The 24,304-nt window shown below is 45.8% G+C and overlaps 1 protein-coding gene across 2 annotated transcripts in view; it reads right to left on the bottom strand.

Annotated features, from left to right (window-relative positions):
* The window catches only part of ZHX2 (zinc fingers and homeoboxes 2), a 75,067-nt gene extending 51,134 nt beyond the window's left edge, over window positions 1-23,933 (bottom strand). For both annotated transcript variants that reach the window (XM_065054346.1, XM_065054347.1), the window contains exon 1: window positions 23,717-23,933. The gene's annotated coding sequence lies outside the window, so the exon portion shown is untranslated. The remainder of the gene's footprint in view (window positions 1-23,716) is intronic.
* Between the last annotated feature and the right edge of the window lie 371 nt (window positions 23,934-24,304).

Below are 24,304 nucleotides of genomic sequence, written 5' to 3'. Positions count from 1 at the left end.
AAACAGTGTCTGACCCCCCAGGACTGGAAGAGCTTGTGGAAATCCCCATGAAGCAGTTGCTTTTGTGGCCTTTTCTCCCTATCCTTGGGATAGCCAGCACAGCCTGGGCACTGTGTCTGCTTATTCTGTTAAGAACCAGTAACTTTGGGCCCATCCTTCCCCTCTGGCTAAATTTTTTTTTATTTTTAAGGCAGAGAATACAAAGGAATGGAATGAAACTTTCTCCTTAGAGCCTGCCAGGCTCGTGGCCTCACAAATTTGTCCTATCAATTTATCATCTTCACTGTGGCGATGCCCATATTGAACACCAATTTGTTACACCTCTGTGTCCACTGCCTGGGATGTTTTCAGAAGCCAAAGCAATACAGGTTCAGACACTGAATGTCTGATTCCCTCATATCTAAGCGCTGCACTTGAATCAAATTAAGAGTTGGATCCTATTTATATTGGAATACATCTGTAGCAGCAGATGCTTTTTACAGCTTTCTATCCAATTCAGGATCCAAGGCACAATTACATTTTGGAGAGTGGATCCTGCTACTATTTGAATACACCTTTGCCACTCACTCCAGTAGGAGCAGGCTTTAACCAAGGAAGATAAAGTGCAATTCACCCTACTGTGAAGAGGAGCAACGCACTTTCACGCTTTAAAAATCAGACAAAACCAGATTTCACACAAAATTTATCCTATCCTTCCACATAACCAGCAACATGACTTTAATTTCTTCTGTCTCACGATATATTTAACGAGGAGGAAAAAAAAGGTACACGTGCACACTCGTTTCTCCAGTGCTCCTTGTTATTCTTCCAGAACAATTCTTCAAAGCTGCTGAGATCATTGTATGTTACCTCCCTTTTGAAGGATCAGATACATTGCATCAAAAAGCATATAGGAAAAGTTCTAGGGCATGAAACCAATTTTTGCGCACTTTTATCTGGGTCAGCTTTTCTACTGATTCTGCAAATACCATATCATTTTTTTAAAGCTAAGGTTTTTTTAGTTTAAAAAGAAGAAAAAGAGAGCATCAGAATTTAAGTCAAACATCAATCTGAGCCAAGGATTAGTTTTGTTGGGTGACTCCAAATCAAAAAGGTAGATTTTTTTTTTTAATAATAAAGTCTAACTAACAGTGAAAGAACATCTGGATTGATTTCAAAATTCAGTAAATGCCCTCTTCACATTTTGCTTCTATTTTTATTAAATATTATTTAACTCCTTTGCTGTTAGGCATGCAAAACTTAGACAGCTGACAACATCTAGGAAAGCTAACCTGAGACAAAAACACTCACACACACATTTTACCATTAATTCATCCCTCCCCTTCTCTGCTCCTCTGCCAAGTTCTCCTCCATGAAAATGAACTATTTGTCACAGCCTCCAGTTTTGTTTTATGTCATTTCATCAACTCCAATTTGTGTCTTGAGGTGCTCTGAAACAGAAATAATAAATAAAAACTGGCCTCGTGTAACAAAGGGCTGGATCCTCTTTTAGGAGGAGGAGACTTGTTGCAGACATCTTGAAGGTCTCAAATCAACTTCATTTGTACACACAGGTGGGAAATGGAGAACGGACACTTCCAGGAGGATGCCTACCAACAGGTGGCTGTACCAGGAGCGACTCAGAAAATTCGCTTGCAACTCCAAATGTCAGCAGAAAAAAAAGATAAAGTGGTTGGTAAGTCTAATAAACTTTTGGCGAAAACAAAGAGCTCTCAAGTGATTTGCCAGGATGGAGTCCTTTTGCTTCTGAGAGAGGCTTTTTGCACATTTTGGTCGTGGTGTTACGTTTGGAATAACAACACATTGCCCAGGCACCTGAGTAGCAAGTGTGCTGTGGGAAGCTGGGCACCCGCTTGGCAAGACCTTGTTCTGCAGGGACCTGGGGACACGGTGAGTGGGGCCATTTGTACATGTGCTTCTGAGTCAGAGCTCCAGAGGGGTCTGAGTAAGCCAAGCTTTTCTTTCCTGGCTCTGTGATGCCCGTCTGGCATGCTCAAGATCCAGAGGATCATCAGGATGGATCCCTCAGCCTCTTTATGTTCTGTTTTCCCAGTCTGAAGAGCTGGGATAGCAAGATGAGTAATCATTTCCACTACACCAGCTGTGTAACGCAAACAAAACCCCCAGCCTAACAGCTTAATGATTTCTGATACGCAAATTATTAAACCCCAACATTTTCTCTCTGCAATTTTATCCAATTAAGCCTTGTCTTCATTAGGGAAACAGTGACAGCCCTATACTAGGCTGCTGGATGCTGCCTCCAGCGTTGCACATCTATAACCAAAGAGCTGCAGACAAGCGAGCTGTCCTGACCATGGCAGGGCCGGAGGTCCCCTCGCCCAAGGGTGACCCTCCTTCCAGCACCCACCACACCATACTCCATCCATGGCTGACAATATATTTAATATACTTAGTATACTTATAATTGCAAAAATTACTGCTATATTACACCCTGACTTCTCTCTTCCCCCATGCACTAACTGGTTGCTCGGAGCTTTGTGATCTTTTGAAGAAAACACCTCAAAAAACGAGACTGGGGAAGCTGACGTTAAATAGGGAAATGAAAATGTGTTGCTAGCAACCCCAAAAAAACTAGGCCAGGCTTCTCTGGACCAAATCTCCAGGTATCTCTGAGGCAGTAATGGTTGGCATGATTCTTAAAATACGCAGAGGCTGATTAAAGGCTGACTTACAGCGCTTGGTACAATTAAGGCATTAGTGGTGAATTTTTAAATCAGACAGACACAATGATTTTTCAAAGAAACCCCTCCCTGGCTTGATCTCCCACCTCAAAACACACCGAGAGGTCACCTTGGGAAAGACAGAGGCACCAAACTTGGTAGCAACAGAAATACCAACACCTTGGATGTTGGTCCAAATTGAAACCAGTGGCTGTTTTAGTGCTGAAACAGGGTTGCAAACTCCAACATTCTGGGCTGAGCGGGGACAACCAGCTGATAGACCTCCCTGCCCGCGAGGCAACTGCAGAGGAGATTTTAACACACACACATACCCCACCCTAACAGGACACTTTCCCTGGAGGGATGTTTTGTTTTGTTTTGTTTTATTTTCCCTGTGCACCACATCCCAGACCCTCACCTTCATCTGGTCCCCCCACGTGGAAAAACTCGGTTAGCGGCGAGGAGCTGAGCTCTGCGCTGCCCTCCCTCCTCACTCCACTCTGTGACTGTAAAAAGCAGGATCGTGTGACCACTCAGTCCCATTCCCTCCTCTCCTTCACACCGGGGGACAGAAAAGCTGCTTTCCTTCAGCTGCCTTCCCCACCTTCTCAAGAGTACCCTCTTGCCATAATGAACTTAACACGGGAAATGTTTTCAACCTCTCATTATGGATGAGGTAAAGTGAGACTGATAGTTCAGATTTATTTGTCGTTTTTCAGTTTAAATTAAGGCTGCAGTTTGCAAGATTGCTAATCTGTCTTTGTTGTACCCATTGCTTGATTGAGACCATCATGTCCCAGCAGTGCAAAGCACTGCCTGGCTATGTCCCCCCGGCAGAGCCCCAGTGCTGAACGGACGGTAGCCCCAGCACCACATCACCCCTACAATGACCAGTACCTGCCCTTTCTGTACTGGCCTCTCTCAAACTGGCCAAGAAAATACAGTCAGAGGTCACTGGAGAAAGCAAGCAGTGATGCTCAGACTTACAATCAACCTCTCAGCGAGGGAAACACCATCTTTTAAGTATCTTGTATAGAGCAAGGTAAGTAAAAACCTTTAAATAAAGCTCAGCAACCCTCCAAATCCAGGCAGGGTTGTTATGGCCCTCTTTAGCTTGTCCTTCGTGTATCTTCAAAGCTGTCTGTGAAATCAGTCATAACTTTGGCACTAAATTTGTTCCCTTTGCAAGACTTTACTACATCTGAATAACTGGGAAGCAGCACAGCGACATCAACCAGAACATCCTCTGCAGTCCAAAGGCAAATTGCAAAACTTAGGCTGAATTTGGGCTTTGATTTATTTGTATTTATGTACTTGCATTTTCCAGATTAAATGTGTGTTCTAAGTATAAACCTCAGCCAGAGACTCTACTACCTTCGTTCAAACCCGGCCATGAGCTCTCACATGTCCCACTTTCAAAAAGAGGACTCTGCTTGGGCCCAGAAATCCCTTTCAGAGAGCTCTGCCCTACAAGCAGCTTTGTAACACTCTGTTCAGATGAACAGTGCTCAAAAAGTCTATTCTTCATGGAAGTTGTATTTAAAATGTTTTTCTACTGTCCCCAGTGGGATTTCACATCTTGCATGTGTGACAAAGCAGACATGGTCCGCAAGAAGCACAAAATGACCCTAAATCTAGAGCCTCCACAGACCAAATCTCACCCCTAGAATCAAGATGCTGAAATCTCCTCTCTTGCTAAAGGCAGAATTTGGTCCTAGAAGCTGAAGGTCGCTTCTTAGTCTGCAGCAGAGCCTAACTAGAAGTCTCTCAAGTTTCTAGTCGGTATCTCAAATAGCCTTGTCAAGTCGTATGATTGGCAAGAAGCAGCCAAGGCAGAGTTCTATTTTCAAGGAATTTTAACAAATAGCAGGCAGTGCTGCTCATCTATCTCAGGTTGGTGCATATAATTTTAATTAAAGCATTTATGTAAATACAGATGCAAATTAGGTTCTGTATAGCATCTGGCAAATTACTATCAGAGCCCTGAGGCTACTGGCAAATTATCAGCACGAGCTTTCATGACATGAAGGTACCAAATCCAGTCTTGGTCCAGACACTGTATATTTTATTTGGCTAAAACTGGCAGTAAAACACCATATTAGTACACACATAAGAAGTTAAATAGTATTCCATTTGAAAAAGAGCTCTTAGGTGGTAAACCAACATCATTAAAATACATCCTTCAGACAGACTATGTCTAGCAAGAAAAATAACCCTTTTGCATTTCTGCAGCACCTATCAAAGGAACTCAAAAGCGCCTCTGAAATGTTAATTAATCCATATACTCCCAAGGGATATCTATTTTAAAGATGGTTATATGGAGTCTGCATTAATCTCTCATTTGCCAAAGGCTCGCAGGAGGGAAAGCCACAGAGATCGAATCTGGACCTAGGAGCCCTGATTCTGTGCTCCTCCACATCCTCATCACAAGACCTTCCTCCTCCAAAATCACAAGAACTTGCTCACACCAAAGAGGTGTGAACCTCTTTGGCCCAGATATCACTACCTCAAAGTAGTGTTAACTTCAAAACCTTGTTAAAACTGCAAAGGCGACTACACGACAAGAAAAATAAGGGAAAACAAATCACAATGGGATAAAAAAAAACACTTTTGAATATTGAAGGAATCTTCAGATCACACTAAAAGGACCTTATCTTTGGAAAATGAAAAGGTATAACCAAGGTAATGTGCACAGCAATATCAGCAACAACTTCTGCTGATTATTGTTCCCCTCAAGGTGCACTTCCATCTTAGGGCCCTTGCAAGTGGAGATCAATTCCCCTTCTTTCAGAACCCTCCATTAAGACCAACACTTGGCAATAGCTCCTAAGACTTAAGAACACCCTTAACTAGATCAACATCAATGATATTTAAGCACATGCTTAACGTTTTTCCTGCAATACCCTTCCTAATTTCCCAGGGTATGAACTTCCGACTGGCACTGACTGAAATGAAATCACACTTCCAATTTATTCAGAATGGATGCAGAAACTGACTGGAAACAATGGTTGTTACTGGTGACGAAGAACACGAGATGGAAACGCAGTAAGGTCTCGAGTCACACGGGCACATTCACAGCACGGCAAAACATGATACACACATGACATACCATTACTATGACAACACAGTTTGGGAGACATGTGTAACCAGCATTTTGCAAGCATATGGTCAAATACTTGCCCCTTCTTGCACTCAAAATTAAAAACAAACCAGAGGGATGAGAGCTAAAAGCATCAAGCCACGGATTGGCCTGTTTGCGTTCCTCCACCCTGATATCACTTATAATGACTGCACATTCATTTAAATGCTTTTCTTATTGACTTGTTTGTTTTGTCTTGAGCATTTTGCTTCCAAAAAAAACGCCAATAAACAGGTAAAAATAGCAAGTGTTGCTTTTGAATGCTGGGATGTTGGCGTGAATTCCTACAGTAATGGTGAGCTCCTGGCTGCAGGGAGAGCGTAGAAGAAAGGGAACAGGGAAATGAGATGTGATTAAGAACATTAAACTGAGGCCCTGTGATCTGTTGGAACAGGCTAAACATGAGAGCTTCAGGCCCTGGGAAGCCGGGCATCCCTGCTCTCCATGGCTATGACGAGAATTGGCACATGTATATAGGAAATTTGCTGGAGAGCAGCAAAATTTCAGGCTCAGCTCCTCCATAGCATGTTTGCGTATTGACTGTAGCATGCTCTAGCAAAGTAATTTTCTGTGTCCCCTTTGCAGGATGAAAAAATGCTGAGTTTCACTGGGGGGTGTGGTGGGTAAAGACTGTTATGAAAGATGAGGTACTTCCCATTCTTTTTTTTGGGAGAAAACCAAGCCGAAATCACAACCTTGCCATGCATTTGTTTCAAGTCAGAACCCACATTCCTCATGGAGGCCAAGATGGCGACGCTTTCTTGTTGATAATCGCATCTCAACAGACTTTTATCTGATCCAAGACTTACTTGGGCAATTCCAATAAACTGAATGACTACTCTAGTTTTGCCCAAGGCAATAAATTAACCTTAAACATACAAGTAAACAAATAAGAGACTCGCAGGTCTGATGTGGCCTTTGCCATTTGTGGCACTCAGCTGGCACATCCTTGGGGACTTGTTTGGAAATCATTGTGTCCTATACTGTGCCAAGAAGCCAAGCTATTCAGGTAGCAACTCATAAGCCAGGGACATGGGTGCACCAAAGGAAAGGAGAGGTGAGAGGGTATGGTCCCAGCCAGGCTATGGGAGAGGAGGTTTTAATTCCTTACCAGACATCGTACAAACCATTTTTGTTCTTCAGTGCTTCTACACTTAATACTTGTAACAAAACTTTCCTGTATCACAAATACTGGGACGGAAAATAAGCAAGCACATAGCAGGTGCTTGTATTTTAAGAGAGACGGCATTAAATAAACTCCTATAAACTGTTCTCTTCCCTGCTTCTCCAATGAGTCTGGGGATGACCTCAAGGTGTTTTTCTTGAGCAAAGAAATGCATAACTCTAAAAGGCTGAGGAGGGAGAGGGGAGCAGTATTTCACCACAGGACCTGTAGTAGCAGTGTAACAACATAAGTTCTTGAAGGGAGCCAAAGATTAAAACTCAGTGTGGGAAGACAGAGCAGGTGGTAAAAACCCAACCGAGTTACCATCTTTCCAGGCTCTGGGGGTGAAGCTGTGCTTGAAGAGGGAAGGGGGTTGCTCTGCTCAAGAGGTAAAATTGTGCTTTGTTTCTTCTGTCTGCATATTTTCCCACTTTTTATTTTTGGATCTTGCAACATTATCCAGCATTAGATGGTACATAGCTAGAGTAACAGCTGTCATGCCTTGCTCCGGAGCACAGGGGGAACACCAGAACCACCCCACAAAGGAGTACAATGAGAGAAGATCTGCAACGTTAAAATGTGCCTTTCTCCTCTGTTTTACTGAGGAGGTTCTGAAAACACCCTTTAAAAATTTACAGGAAAGAAGACCCCAGAAGTGCTCCAGCAGCAGACAAATACCTGCCTAAGCTTGTCAAAACACTACATGGCAGATAGGGCTGTCGCAGCAAAGCCCTGGTCTACAAGAGCCCAGCTGAAGTCCCTCACAGGCTGGAGAACAGGTGGTTTTCCCAGCGGATGTGCCAACATGGCCATGTCACTGGGGTCTCACACCTCTCCATGCTTTTTGGCCAGGACAGCATAGCACAGCTTAACCCCAAGGTATCTTCAGAAGAAGACAAGATGTGATCTAACTTCCCAGCATACATGAACAGCTTTGCTGCAATACAAAATTCAGCCTTTTTGCCTTTCCGTACAGAGCTCCTCAAGCCACTGGAGGCAGGGACCATCGGATGCTGTCAAGTAAGAGTCAGGATGCTAATGCCATGAAATAAATGGTTTTATACAAAGCCCAACAGGACAGTTTTCATTGATATGCAAACTCTAGATGAGCACTGGTTTGGGCCCCGTCATGTCACGTTAGTGCAGAAGAACCCAACTATGTGAGCACGGCAGTCGCCAGGTGACTTTGCACTGCTTAAGCCAAAGCAAGCACAATACTTGAACAGCATCAGTGGCAAAAATGAGAAGCTAATACATCTCAAAGGACGATTAAACCCTTCTGAAAAGGCCAAGTTTAGCAGGCCTTGCAGGACAGCTTCATGCCAGACTCAAACAGAAGCCATTTTATTTGGCTGGCTGACCTGCTCACCCATTTCTATCCACGAACTACAAGGCTGCTTTTGCCCTTTCTTCCTCTTTATTTTAGGCTTCAATAACAATTTTCAGAGTAAGAATTTACTGTGAATCAGAGCGGCTGCTGGCTGGAGTACCCACTGATCTAAACACACATGAAAATTTAAGCTAACACTTCCATACCTGGGTAACACTCCAAATATACAAGGCAAACAGGCATATAGCCTGATTTCTACCAAAAATGCTGGAGATCCTCAAGCCACAGTGAATTAGTGATCACTTAGATGCCAAGATGTCACTTTAAAGGCTGGACTTTACGCCACCAGAAAAAGAAAATTAATAATGAGTTGCAGCATCCTCTGAAGTGGAGTCCAGTCCTCAGTCTGAAAGCACTGAAGTGGGGAATCTGCCCAAGAGTGCGAACAGACATGTTTTTTCCTTGGAAACGTAACCCACAGCTCAGTGCCATGCAGAAGACACATCTGGAATTCCTCTGCTGCCAGAAGGTCTTTCAGTTCACATTATGACACGAAGAACTGAAAGCTGATGTTTCTACAGGAAAGCCCTCCCTCTTCCAGTCACTTCATGCGATACAGTAAGTTTCTACTTACTGAAAATGTTAATTATCGCTGTATTTTCTCACATCATTGATACTTGATAATTGATGTCTTTGGCAGAGATAAGACACAGTCCCCAACATCTGGAGTTACACTGCTGTTCCCTCTGCTCAGGAACACAGATTTTGCAACATCCCTCCCTTGTGATTCAATCCCAAACTCAGAGAGAAGTAACAGGGTCTGTTTTGGGCAGACTCCTCCTAATTACCAAGAAAGAAGCAAGGAAAGGGCTCCCAAAACTTATGTGGAGCTTCATGCTGTTACTGGGACGAGGGCACAGATCTTCCACAGGAAAAGAGCAGCTCTACAGACAGAGACGTAATAGCACCACTGGTAACTAAAATATAAGGCAGATCTGCACTGCAGCCTCTGCTACAGCTGTCTCTGGAAGAGCTGCACCAGCCAAGAGAGAGAGACTCAAATCCTTCATGTACCCATTTTCCAGCTTTTGGAGAAATAGCTTCAGTAAAGAGTGACAAGCATCGCTCAAGATCTGGATGCCATTCTTGAAGCCGCAGAGTCCCCGAATTCTTCCCCAGAGACACTTACGCTAGTTTTGAGGGGAAACTCAAATGTCATTCAAGCATGTTGCTGGGATATTCCTGGAGACCAATGTGACAATGGAGTCCCACCAGGGCCTGCTGCAGTCATACAAGACACAATATGGCCATGTTCTATCAATGCGTTATGGCTACCACCAAGATACCTCAGTAGGCTTTTCACCTTGTAGCAGTATAAAATTAAGGTGTTAAGACAAACCCTTAAACACTATGTTGGTGAAGGACAAGACTTTGAAATTTTGCCCTGGATCCATAATAACTTCATCCCATCAACTAAAAGGAATGGCTCCAAGAGAGAAAGCAAGGACCCCCTTGTAATTTGATATGATGTGGGATAAAATATTCACACCCTGTAAGAAATAATAATGAGAAAGTTGTACCAGAGAATGCTCCTGATAAGGACCTATTTGGCCACCTGGCTCCACTCTGATGCTATCTGCAAGTCCAGAAGCCTGAACAGCATTAAAGGCTGGTCATTTCTGACACACCCTGCATCTTCCAAACACACAGGAGCCTTTTTATTCTGAAGGGCAGCTGCACATGAAAAAGATGTTTAACTCTGTAGACCGGTCCTCATTTCTGAAGTCATACCTGTTCGCCTTAAAGCATATCTCCCTACTTTACAAAAAAAAAAAAAAAGCCTCCCACATGTATTTACACTAATGTTTGCTCTGCAGATGGCTGTGGGAAAGAAATATAGATTTTAATCTGCCTGGCACACCACCAGCCAAGCTGCATTTGGGATTTAGTGGACAGACTCTCTGTTGCTGGTAAGAGTCGGGAAGAATACAATTTTATCTCCAAAATCTGGATGGAGGGGAAAAAATAGCTTCCCTGATGCTTCTTGGTACTAAAACAACTGCCACTTCCCCAAGGAAAGCACTAGTCCATGCTCCTCTCAGCAAGCACCTACGAGCTCTGTCTGGGATGGGACAGGAATGACTTGTAGTAATGACTTCAGAGGAAGCTTGGTTAGTGTTCCCCTCTTTTACACTAACCACACTTAAATCAAAAGTAGCATTGCAGATTTGGGCAAAACCTCTACTGGCTTCCTATTGTCTGACTCCAGGAACACCATTCAACTTTTGTGCCTCAGTTTCCTCATCTGTTAAACGAGAGTAACAAAACCTTCCCCACAGGTACCATTTACACCTTTGTGCTTGTAGAGCACGATGCAAAGCACTACAGCAACTACAGATCATAAGCAAATCAGTCAAGACTCTACTAAGAAGGTAGAAGACCAGACACTAGACTAGGTCAGTCTGGTTATGAGTCTGCTGTGTTACAGGGGGTTGCCTGGAGTAACAGCTGCCAAGGGACCAACAGAGCCACCAGTGCTTCACCAAACCAGCAGCTCATTCAACCCCTACAGCCAGATGTGTAGTTCAAGTTTGGAAAGCCAAAAAAAAAAAAAGAGAGAAGATGCCAGCTTCTTCATAATATTCATGAGCTCTTTAATAATGCTCAACAAAACTTGGAGGCATGTTCTCTGCTGTTGCTCTTGCCCTTTTGCACAGTGAGCAAGTCATAAATATTTCAGGGGAAGAGTCCAGAAAATCTGCAAGATTGGTCCTGGCCTTTTACAGCATTAATGAGCAGGCCATTAATAGTTAATGAAGCAGCTGCTGCTGATCTCAGACGTAAAGGCAAGACAAGAACTGCAGTGTTTGCCCAATCATTACAATGTGATAATGCAAAGGAACAGCTTGATCCTTTTATCAAATCCTCCCCATGGCGGCAAGATCCAGGAGCTGATCACAGGACCCGCAGCAGACCCCACACCTGACCCTCTTGCCCCACTGCTGTCAACCAGCAGGGATGGAGACCACTGCAAAAGGTCTGAACTCACTGTCCTGATGGTCCAGACACATCTGCAGGAGTGCAAAGGCCTCAGTGCTGCACCTCACTTAAACACAGGTGCAATGCCCCAAACACTTACCCAGGTAGGACCATGCAGTGCAGATGTGCAGGTGCGTGTGTGCACCCTGCAGTCATACATATGTAAAAATGCCAATAAAAAGAATGGGGGTTTGGGTCTTTTAAAGGTCTCAGCTGCTTGTTCAAAGCCAAATTCACGAGACGATTAGGCAGCTGCAGCTGACTTCAAAGAACAGCTCCTGTGATTTCAGTCTTGCATGCTGCGAGGACAATGGTGAAAAGGTATTTTTGCTGTGCTTATTATTTCATAACTCTGAGTTGACATTGTCTTGCCTGCACCCCTGCAGCCAGGGGGCAGGAAGTGTCCCTTGGCCATCACTGTTTGTAACCCCACTTGCCAGGAGCTTTGCTAAAGGGCACTTGGCAGCTACTGTTTAGCCTGGAGCAAAGGAGGCTGAGGGGACACCTTATCCCTGTCTACAACTACCTGAAAGGAGGTTGTAGCATGGAGGGGGTTGGTCTCTTCTCCTGAGTAACAAGTGATAGGACAAGAGGAAATGGCCTCCAGTTGCACCAGGGGAGGTTTAGTTTGGATATTTGGAAAAAATTCTTCACAGAAGGGGTTGTCAGGCAAGACATCAGCTTCCTACTGGTCTCATAAAAACAGGGTGTGGAGGAAAGATCCCCATCACTGATGCCATGAAGGGGTTAGTCTGTACCCCTCTACCAGTGCAGGCAGGAATTCAATCTCACAAGTCAAATGCACTGGAAAGTGGTCTGGGTTGGCCCCTATGGCCCCAGGAATGATCGGTCTCCTGGATTCCAGCTCATATCACATCTGGATTGTGACAGATGAAGCTTTTTCTGCTCAACAACTGATAGGGGTCTGCAAAAAAAAGCCTGGATTTGTAGCAGAGAGACTCCCTGAAGATCCCCAGGTGGACAGAGACAGTGCAAACTCATGTTCTTCGAGAAGCTCATGAACTGAGTGGGATTTGGATGCAATCTGGGCACCACCCTTTTATGTAAGTGTCCTTAGCATGGAGTGCAAAAGTTTTGCACTTCATCTGTTTGGGCTGTAATGCTCAAAGCTGGTAGTCGAGGGCCTTGCATTCACCGGGAAGAATAAAAGGAAAAGAAAAGCTTAGTTCCAAGTTTACAGTCTTAATTCCACCCTCCAAAGCAGAGGATGTAAAGCAGTGCAGGAGTCAGAGGCAACTGCAGCATTGGGCCCTTTGTTAAATAATTAACTTCGATTCACCTAATCTATCTACAAGTACTCACTGAAGAGACAAAAAACTTCTCCATTAACACCTGACTCCCACCTAAATAGGGGCTTCCAACAAGCACCTCCTGGGGTGATCATCTTCTAGTGTATAACAAAACTGGCCCTTGGCTTTGCTTGCCTTCAAACAAGACTCTGCCTGCCAACTTTCAATGCAGATCAAAGGTGACCTTAAAAAATCCTCATTGCATTAAGACCTAGAAAATAAGTTGATTATGTTAAATTTCAAGTAATTATTTTATTCTGTAATTAGATTTAAAACTATCATTTGCCAAACATGGCCTGGGAAAAAAAAACAACACAACACCTACTTGAACTTAATAATAAAATACATAATTAGCAATTAATGTATATTGCTTCCTTTTAAAACCCATAGCATGTAACACTCCTTCATGCTTTAAGTGGGGATTATCTTAAAGTTGTTATAAACCTTGATTTAAAGACTTTAGTATCTTGAACTATTTAAATCACATTAAGGATGAAACTCCACGTATGAACAACCTTGCCAAACCCAGATGTGCATTGGGCTGTTCCTCACCCTCACACCATCTATTTTACATAATTCAAGAACGGATATTTAAAAACCGCAGACAAGTAAATAAAAAGTTTAATGAGCAAAGAAAATCTACCCAAATTCAAATGTTTCATAATGAGCTTCCTATTACTTGTCTGTTTCATTCAAAACAAAGCAAAACAAACAAAACAGTAAAAACAACAAGATTCTTGATATTTTTTCCTCCTCCTCTAGCTACATTGTCAAAGTTTCGGTATTAAGTGTGTGTTAAGCTTGTTGTTTCTAACTTTTTGAGTACTTTTTACTGATTTTAAAACACAGAAAAGGGACAAGAGCCATCCACGCACTTGCCAAAAGTTAATCAAGCTGGAACCCCAACCAGGCCAAGTGGCCACGGCGAAAGGTGAAGAGTGTTTGAAGATGTAGGTTGTAAAAGACTGATAATAAAGGGTGGCAAATCACAGTCTTCCTGTGCTGCTGTGCAGACCAGCAATCACGAATTTGAGGAGAAGAAGGGTCTCCGGGCCGATCTGTGCCAGAAGGTTGGCATGGGAGCTCTTCTGGAGGATGTCATGGCAGTGTCTAGACGCACAAACCAAATCCAACATGACAGTGATCGTGTGACACACAGTAGCACCCTGAGATTCAGTAAAATGGTCAGGATGAGAGCGAGAATGAACAAATAAACCCCCCATCTACACAGGCATGAACAAAATACAGGCAGGTTAAAAAATAAAATAACAAAAGCACATTCAATGAAATGAGTTGAGCCCGTCTGAGCGGTCCTGCAAAAGCTGCATCTGCCATGGGGTACTGCTTGTGCCAGCAAGAGGCAAATATGAAAGGATGCATCAAGTCCAAGGCAGCTAGCAGAAAAATATGATCAAATATCAACCTTGGCTGCAGAAACTAATGGAGAGGAGGCTCATGTATGAATTCGGCAGTCTGCTACACACCGATTTCCCGTGCAAATACACCATTTGCAAAATGGGGTGGCAATCCCCATCTCCACTCACTGCCCACTGCCTTCTGTAAGTAAAGCAGCTCCCAAACAGCCACAAATCCTTTGCCGTACAGTACCACATACTGTCCACCACATCACACCGATTCTGGGATGCAGCAGTTCTAATTTTAAATATCCAATATCTTCCTCGCAATGTACCCTGCACACCAGGGGGTGCTTCACATTTCATAGCACATTTTGAAGCGCTCCATCAAGCACCACAAAAGCCCTTTCTCTGTGGATCGAAAGGAGCGTTCCCTGCCCCGGGAGCATCCTGCTGGGGCAGGCGCTGTGCGGGGACACAGACAGACCCTCCAAAGGGATGGCAGGGTGAGAACTGGCAGGTGGGGGCAGAGGGGAAGAAAGAGGGTACTGCAGAGAAAGTAAAAATGCAAAATGTGGCCTCAACACGGTACTTCCTCCTAAACTGGGGACAGGGTGCAAATGGGGGTTTGTGGCTTTAAAACAAACAAACAAACAAACAAACAAAAAAAGAAGTATTTAAGTCACCTAGACATTTTATGGGAGAGGTAAGAAGGGCCCAGCAGGAAACCGGGCCAGCTGGTGAGGAGTGTGGTGGTGCCCAGTCACCCCCGCACCCCAGAGCTGCAGACCCCGAGGCTGAAAGCACTCGCTCTCCAGCACTTTGCAAGGAAACCGTCTGCTGCTCACACAGAAGCAAGAGCAGAGCAAACAAAAAGGAGTTCAGATTTCACGAGATTAACTTTAAATCCACCAACTCGATGCTCTCACCTGCTACCAGAGAAAAGATGGGGCCAGAGCTAACATCGTCACTATGCAGTTCTTTTTACCATAAGTAATAACTTGGGAGACTCCTCTCCTGGCTCAGACACACACTGAGTGTTCACACACCTTCCAGAACGATCGCACAGAGGGTAAACACATAAAAATAATGTAAAACATGAGCATGAGATACTTATAGATAAAGGCTAAGATCTAGGATAACAGGACAAGCAAACAGAATTTAAGGCTTCACGTATATTTAGGCTTGAAAGCAAAATATTTTAGAGAGCTAATATTCTTCTTCCTGTATCTGATTAACTGTGGATTTTGAAACTTGTGTTTGCCTTGTGCAAGATTTCCCAAATCACCTCTGTCTCCCCGACATAACTGCAAGGCACACAGCTGAGATGCCATCAGATATGTGTGGGGGGCATCCTGTAAAAACTTTTAACAAAAGCAGAACTGCAAGATGCTCTAAGTTTAAAGAAAGAGAACATGCCAAGTCAATTAAGAAAACAGTTCCCTCCAAGCACATCAGTCTTCCTGGTCACTTTAACTGCTTTAAAACACACATGGAGCCTATTCCTTCCTTATGACAGAGGATCCCAGACAGATACAGGGAACCAAAGGCTCCCTAAGGCAGCAGTTTCCTCCAAAACTGCCTGTGCTTGACATTTGCTCATCACCACATCTGTACCTGGAAACTTCCCACCTGCAGCTGCTGAGCAAAATCCTGCAGGTCCTCAGTGGCCACCAGCCAGCAGCCTGGCACAGCCGTCACGGGGACTCTGCCATGCAGCATCTCCAGGGACCTTCCCTGCTTCAAAAACCCCACGTGAAGCTTTTTGAATATCTTACCATTGTTGACTTCCCAAAGAAAATTAAATCTAACCCTCGAAATGACAGTAGAGTGGAGGTGGTGCCTTCCTTGGCAAGATGCTTGTACCTGAGCACAAGTTGGGGAGACCCATGCCTCACGTTAAGGCCCAGGTTAAAGGGTTTCTGACTCTCAAAGCCTGAAGAAAAACCTGGCTGCTCAGTCATGAGAGACAAGGAACAGATCTCAGAAACCTGCAACTGCAATGTCACAACACCTCCTGGTACCGAGCATCACATGATGGTAATAAAAAGTGGCATCATAAATGTAACAGGCTGCAAGAAATGCCACAGTGATGCCGGATGGTGTCAAGCAAATAAATGAGTGACAAAGGGCTCTGTAACCACCTTTGGCTGGCCAAAAGGAGGTGTTGGTGCAGCAGTTTTCTCCTCAGAGGTGGAAACAGCAATAGCCATGTGGAAGTTCAAACAACTTCCTCGCCTTTCAATCATGTGGAAAGAAACAGATCCGACCCAACGCCGCTCTTCTCAGAAGTCCAGCAAGAGGACCCTCTTTAGAAAAACGCAGGGTGTTCGCCCAGCTGCAGGGGGGAGCTCAATCCTCTGGGATAACCTCACCTTCCACGATTTTCAAGCAAACTGCACCAAAGCCTGCAAGAGGGCAAGCACCGAAGCCTGTAACAGCAGCATGCTCCCAGCATATCATTTAAATAAATCAGTTTCTGGAGAGACAAAAGACAAGGAAAAACTCCCTGTGGTGCCTGACAGTCCTTGCTGAAGAGGATGCTGGAAAAAAAAAACACCACACCACAACAAAACATATTTACTTTAGAGGTGGGAGGTGAGAAGACGGGTGGGGAAGGCATCTCCTCAAAAACACTTCAGGCCAGAACCATCAGGACTTTATTTCGTGCGAGAGTGAATCAGCGGCGCTCTGCCAGCCCGGCAGCAGAGCTCGGAGATGCCGGCGCTGGCTGCTTTGTACCGGCTTCCCCCAGCATGAGAGGACGGAAAACCACCCGGCACCCTTTGAAATCCAACAAAACTTACTACTTCCAACTGTTCACTCTGGGATTTTCTCCTTGAACATAAGATTTTTGAAAAGAGCAATTATTTTCCCACTTCTGCTGAGTGAAATGCAACACAAAGTCACTGAAACTCACAAGCATGCAATTAGGTTTGGAAATACTAAACAAACAAACAAATTGTCAAAAACTTGGAGAGTGGGGAAAAGGAACTCATATATCAGAGGCAAGGGAAGGAGCACTGAGTTCTTGAGAAATACTATTTTATTAAACCTCTCTGAGGGTGTCTTTAGCAGCAGCTCAGAACCTGCTTTTTGGGGATGTTACTTAAAAAAAATCCAAAACACAAACAACAAGATTGTGTTTATTAATAAAAAGAACGGAATCACATTTTTCCCTGTACAGCTTTGCTCACAGAGCTTCTTCCTCCACTCATGAGACATGACAAAAGGTTAAATAATTCTGAACTTGAGGCTTCTTTAGTTATTGTAATTGACTCAAAACAAGCATGAAAAACTCTTTCCATTTGTTTCTGTTTGTTTGTTTTAAGCTCCAGCCAACGAAATACGCAGTTTTTAACACTTACTAGAAAATTGTGGGAAAAACAGACAATTAACAACAAAAGAAAAGCCAAAATTGACAGGTAATTTGAGGTTGCAAGTTTAAAAAAGTATTTAGCATTTAAGAGGGGAAATAAGGTCAGGACAGGAAGAACAAGGGAAAAAAAAAGGAAGGAAAACTAAGATTTCAGGCCCATGATGGAGCACAGAAACCAGTGCGAGGGGGAAGCTCCCGTCCCACCCCTCCCACTGCTTGCATGAAGTAAATCGTCCCCTCTGTTGGTGCCACTGTAAACCACATCACTGAAAAGATGCAACTTAAAAAATAACACTAAAAAAAATACAGATATATATATATCTTACTTAAGAAAGGAGAGAGTGAAGCAGAAGCTTGCTTCTTGCCAAGATTGTTTCCATGCAAACCCAAAGCTAAGAGGACAGTAAGTGGAGTAACACAAGGTAAATAACTTCATTTTTCAGCTTTGCCACATTTTTCCAGGATGGAAGATGAATTTCAGGCTGCGGAAGAGTCTCCCATGTGAACTGAACTCTATGCCGTGGTTGGAAAACACCAGCCTGGATGAAACTCCACAACATGCACAGAGCAACTTGTGTCTCGGCCAGGATACAGCCGCTCCTGTGCCCTAGAGCCTCCAAGGCCTGCTCCTGCAAGGAAAACTGGGCTTAACTTAGGCTTAACTCAAGTTTAGCTCCCATAGAGGAGTGTTGATGTGCAGACACCAGGAGCTGAACAAGCACATGACAGCAGACATCTCTGCATGGGAACATCTCGTGTCAGGTCTGTACCACTGACATTCACCATGCGGATGTATCAGCCCAGGGCAGGACATGTCACTGATGTAGCTGCATTGGCAAAACTCATGAGCAGAAAGGTTGTCACACCACCAAAGAGGTTTTTTTTGCTAATGCTGCTTATCAAGCTCAAAGCGTAGGCTTGGGAGGATAACCCCACAACCAGCAAATTCACCTAAGGAGCAAGCTCTTGGCATGGTCATGATGCTGACCCAACCAAAGTGCTCATGCACTTCTAGGCTGTGGGCTCCCTGTGTAATGAGATATTAAGTAGTCTGAAATATATACATCTTCACTTTTTACCAAGGCCTGTAGTGATGGGACAAGGGGCAAAGGTTTTAAACTCAAAGAGGGTATGTCTGGACTGGACATAAGGAAGAATTTTTTTTATTATGAGGGTGGTGAGACACTGGAACAGGCTGCCCAGAGCAGCTGTAGATGCTCCATCATTGGTGGTGGCCAAGGCCTGGCTGGATGGGGCTTGGAGCAACCTGGTCTAGTGCAAGATGTCCCTGGTCATTGCAGGGGGTGTTGGATGAGATGATCTTTAAAGGTCTCTTTCAACCCAAACCCTTTTATGGTTCTGTGTTCCTATGGATGCTGGGCTGCCCTTCAAGGCACAGCCCTGAGGTAGGCAGACTCGCACTTCCCCATCTGCAAGACTAAGGGCAGCACAAGACGGAGAAGACCTGCATCACTTCAGAGCTTGGGAAACGATGTAGATGGCAAAGGAGCCCAAGGGTAAGCCTGGACCACAGCCCTGCTTAATGTGTAGTCTATGGGAGTGGTGAGGGAACTGCAAGTTCCTCCCAAAATGTCTGCAAAAGTTAATCTGAGAGGCAAGCAAGTGGTGACCAGGCTTCTCTTTGCTAGACCAGGTCCCTGCTGGAAAGTCTGCCTGGGAGCCACAAGTCACAGAAGATATAAACCGTAGAGGTAGTCTCTTTGCCAGAGTGACACTGAATTCCTCACACACGTCCTGCTTTCACCACCCGCACGCACCCCGTGCACCGGGCTGACGCACAAAAGGTTGTCAAAACTCACTGAAATCCCCCCCTTCCTCTCCCAACGTGTGATTTCTAAGCACGCAGGCGTTACAGATCACCTCCTTCCCCGTTTGCTTCCCGACCCTTCCTCTCTTCTCTGTCAGCCCCTCCAGATGGCAAACGCCCCCCTGTGCCAAGTGCCGCACGAGCCCCCTGCCAGCCCCGCTTGGGCAGCTCAGGCACCTGCCCTCTGCTCCACGAACTCCAGGGGATGCAGCACCACAACCCATGTCCTCGGCTACCACAACAAACCCCCTCAAGGACACTTCTTAGATGTCCCCTTTCAGTTACCAGTGTCAAAACCTCCTCTGCTTGCCTGTGCCATTCTCCCTCTGCTCACTAATTAAAAGCCAGACTTTTAAAGGTTCCTCAGTCCTAAATACACAAAATCATTTCACACGTTTCCCTGAAAAAAACTACATCCCTCAATCTGACTGGATCTCTTAGTTGCACCAGCAGACTCAAAATACTGCCATTTTATGTAAACTCCTTCTACAGAAAACTCACTTTTCATTTTAGATACAAGTTTTAGGTCTCACGGTTAAAGAGAAAAGCTTGCCAAGCGAACTGCCTTTTATCCAAACTCAAATCATTTCTTGCAACAACCCAAAGTGTATTTTTTTAAAAACAAAACAATCAAACAACACTTCTGAATTGCGAAGGCACGGTGGCTTTGGGGAGGGAGGGCCAGGCTGGTGATTTCGGAACTGCCTCTGGATGGAAAGGATGGAACTGAGCTCTTTTCCCTTCATCTTCCAAGGGCCAAATTCCCTTCGTTCTCATATTGCGACACCTTTGCAAACCAAAATCTGAAATACTACCCTGTATGAAAAGTGTACATGACATTCTGGAAATCAGCAGCTCTTCTAGCTTTTACAGAAAAACAAACACAAAACCAAACTTCTTGCTACCCTGGGACTGAACCGAATCGTGGCATCAACATCCAGTAAATTTCAGACCTACTTACTTTTGCCGGTTTGATAAAATAAACTAACAACACAAATATTAGTTTCAGCTGACAGAACACATGTAAACACAACTTGACAGAAGGCCAGCAATTACTTTAATGGCTTTAAGTTAAAGCCTTTATAGATTATTTTAATGCCTACTTTTGTTTGTTACCTACTTTCTATACAAACAGATACCATCATGTAGGTGTGCATGTTACAACCTTCAGTTTGCATCAACTTTTAGGGAAAAAAACACACTTGCTGAATTGTCCTCACACTTGAAAGAAAGTCGAAACTACAATTACACTCTGTCCACACAAAAGGCAAATGCAGCTTTACTGCAACCTGACAGCCATGCTAAAATCTCAGGGAATTCAGTTGTGACACTGTTCGTATCTAAACACATTCTAATAAAAATACTATTTTGATTAATTCTAAACACATTCTAATAAAAATACTATTTTGATTAATTTTCAATGGATGTTTTCAACTGATGAGTTACGCGGACATGCAGGAAAATAATTCAGACACGGGTCAAAACACCCCAACCAGAGAAGATTTCAAATGATATCTCTGAGGATCATCGTAGTGAAGAACAAAGCTAAAAGGAATAAAACTCGAAGATGTTGCACATGCAAACACAGTGATGTCATGCCTGGCATTAAAATCTTCATCTTGTACAAGGATGAGCAAAATCTGCTATGTTCTCATTCCAGCCTGCACCAGTTTGCGACTGGTTTGAAACTGTAAGAAGAATCAAGCAACTCTGCTGAATGTAATGCTAGCTTTTCTTTCTTTTAATAAAAATACAACAGAACTCCCCCGCCGAAAAAAAAAACACCAAAAAACAAGACTCAAAATGTGATGCTGCCAACTTGTGCTGTCTCATGTAATGGATTATTGATTTTACAGACACTGTCTAGAAATTGTTGATTGTAACTAGGGTAAAAAGGAAAAAGAAAAGTGTTACTTTGAGAGAAAGCGGTCATGAGTGCACTCCTTTCAAACCCGGGCAGCAGAAATGTCCTGTGGGATGAAACTCTGACAGGGGAACTTTTAGGGTGGGCAGGCACAAAAAATGTCATTTTATGATGGTAAGTAATCAATCACACAGGCTTTGGGCTGATAACTGAGCTATGCACATCTGTAAGCACTTTTTGGCACTGAGTTCATCACAGGCACAAGAAAAGAAGATGAACACGGGAGAGCTCTTGGCCATTCATTTCTGCAGATACTCTGCACAAGTCTGGAAGGGGATAAACATGCACACAGCCGCTGAAGTGAAATAAGGACTGGCCAACGACTTTAAAAATGCATGGGCTTTTTAGCATTTATATTCTCCCGGCTGCTGGCCAGTACCTTGCTTTCCTTGACCTAGAGAGCAATTTGCAATTCAGTGTTTCAAAGAGCTGCTGAGTTCCTACAACAGACTGAAGCCACATCTACATTAGAAAGGGTTTACCGGGACAGGAATATATTACGCTGGCAGAACACTTCGGTCACAGATACCTCTTAAACCAACAAAATTACTCCTCCACTGGTCTACTAAAACCACGGCAGCACACAGCTGTGTCACTTCACGTGCCATTTCCGCGGTAAGGATACATGCCACAGACATCAGACCCCGGCCAGTCACACCTACACCTGCACAACTATCCCAACCCCAGCCAGGAGGGACAAACCTTGCACAAAGTTTAATCTATAGTTTAGGAAAAAAAAAGACAACTCATTGACCGACTACGCGTGCATCATTTGCAGGTGATCTGGATGATGAAACAGAGAGTGGCAGTGATTTGCCACCATTTGCTGTAAAAGAATTGGGTTGAGGCATTTTAGTTCTCAGCCCTGATTTGGAAAGGGGTTTTTTTGTTGTTGGGATGACTGTCATTGCTCCACTGAAGGATGTGCTAAAATCCCTTCCTGGACTAGGATCCTGACGACCGTGGGACAAAAAAATCCAATAGGAAAGCGCAGTTTTGCCTAGGTGACAGCACAAGGGCGCTGCTCCGGGGGAACCCCGGTGCTGCCAGAGGTGCAGCGTCACCAGGCACTGCACACTCCATCACCTTCACCTGCTGCTCCCCGCTCTGCTGCCTCGGGACCCGCTGGCAAGAGGTGCTGACACCCACAAATCCTCATCACCAGGTCACCTTCCCACCCAGTAAAAGTCCTCCTCTTCCCTCCCATTCCCACTCCTCTGGATGCATTCCCCCTTTCTGCTCTCCACCTTCTGACCCAAAACTTTTGCCGAATTTCCCTGCACGGCAGGGCCCCACAAGCTTCTTTTAAAAAAGAAGCACCTGCCCAGAGAGGATGGGGAGCCTTCATCAGAGGTGCCTGGGGATCCCAAGGGAAATATCAGGGCTGCGTCCCCCTGCCAGGCTCTCTCCCTCAGGAGGGATTCCCAGGTGCAAAGGGAAGAGCTCAGGCAAGAGCTGGGCAGAGGGATGCCCCAAAGTCACACAGGAGCATCCCAACTCCACTTCCAAGTTTTATTCCTAGCAAAGAGGTGAGACAAATGTGTCTTTTGCTGACTTCCTCATCCCAAAGGGAGAGAGACAAAGAAAAAAGACAGTTGTGTGATGGCTTTGGAAACCAGCTAAAACAAAAGGGGAAAGTCACCCCTCCTAAAAAAGAAAAAAAAAAAAAAAGAAAAAAGTGGGTTCAATGTGCCAAAGGCCCAGTTTCTCCAAATATTCCTATCCTGGGGAAAATAAAAGGCTACAGGAAATCAGAGGCTTTGGCAGAGGCTGCAGGAGGATGGAGCGGAGCGCCTGGCTCTGCCCGCCGCGCTCCCGGCTCGGTGCCGCCCGCCGCTCTCCGCAGTTACCGGCAGCGGCCCCCGCGCCACGGCCACGGCGTCACGGGGGAGCACACGGCGGGGGGGGAAGCAGAAGGAAAAAAATGAAATCAGAACAAACTGCTGCCAAGTCCGGCCGCGGAGCCACGCGTGGCGGCGGCGCCCGGGCCCCTCCTGCGCCTGCAGCACCCTCGGAGCGGCCGTGCCCCCCCTCCCCTCCCGGGGAGCCAGCGGCTCCTTTTTAAACACCGCACTGACAAAATCGCCTTGCTCGCCTCTACGTAACGCCCTGTCGAAAGCGGACGCCATATTTTGTGTTGCTGATGTCGACATAGACAAACGTAGACATGTTTTTTCCTCCCCCCCCTCCCCCCCCGCGCTTTCCTCCTCCTGCCTTCCTCCCTTCACCCAAACTTGCGATCGGGAGGCGGCGGAGAGCGGGGAGGAGGACGGAGGGGAAGAAGGTTGCATGGCCAAAAATTAAAAACATACGTAAAGAAATGAAGAGCCCACCCCGAACAACCCTCCCGGCTCCCACTCCCCGCGCCCGTCTCCCCCGCCCTCCCACCCCCGTCGGCGTCCCGGGAACCGAACAGTTTCTGCGGGAAGAAAAGTTGGGTGCGAGCGGCCGCGGCGGCAGCGCCGGCGAGTGCATGTGTGCAGGGAGGGGGGGCGGCCGGGGAGCGCCGCGCCGCCGGCGGCGGAGGGGGGGACACACACACGGACCCGCCTGGGAAGTTTCCTACCTGCGCCCAGGGCGGCGGCACCGACTGTCCCGGCCGGAGCGGCACCGGCTCCGCGCGCCGCCGCGGCAGCCCCGCGGCCGCGGGACCCCGCGCGCCCCCCGCCCGCGCCGCGCCGGCCCGCGGGGAAACACGCGCGCACCGCCACGCGCGCACGCACGTACGCGCCGGCCCGGCCCCGCCGCGGAAAATAAAAAACGGGAGAAAAAAAAGGAAAAAAAAAAAAAAAAGGAAAAAAAAAAAAAGAGCCCTCGATCGGTGGGGATCTACGCCAAAAACCACATGATCTCTGACGTCAGCATGCGTATTTGCATACGATACCACCGCCGGCGCGGCCGCCGGGGTCCCTCGGCGCGGCGGAAAGTTGCGAGCGGGGCCGTGCCCACCCCCCTTGTCATCCCCCTGCCCGGCTCCGGCCGCTCCTCCTCCGGCTCAGCCCCACGAATTTTCCACGCACGCCCCCCGCCCCGAGCGGCTCGCGCGTGGGCTCCGCCGGGCGCTCCGCCGCCCATGCGGTGACACCGCCGGCCCATGTCCGGCTCGGGCAGTGGCACCGCCGGGCGCTCCGCCCGTCCCCGCCGCGCCCCCCAT

Source organism: Columba livia, chromosome 2 (genome assembly GCF_036013475.1).
Source record: "Columba livia isolate bColLiv1 breed racing homer chromosome 2, bColLiv1.pat.W.v2, whole genome shotgun sequence".
NCBI classification, from domain to species: Eukaryota; Metazoa; Chordata; class Aves; order Columbiformes; family Columbidae; genus Columba; species Columba livia.
Note: the sequence above shows the minus strand (reverse complement) of the source record. Positions and strands in the feature narration are given on the sequence as shown.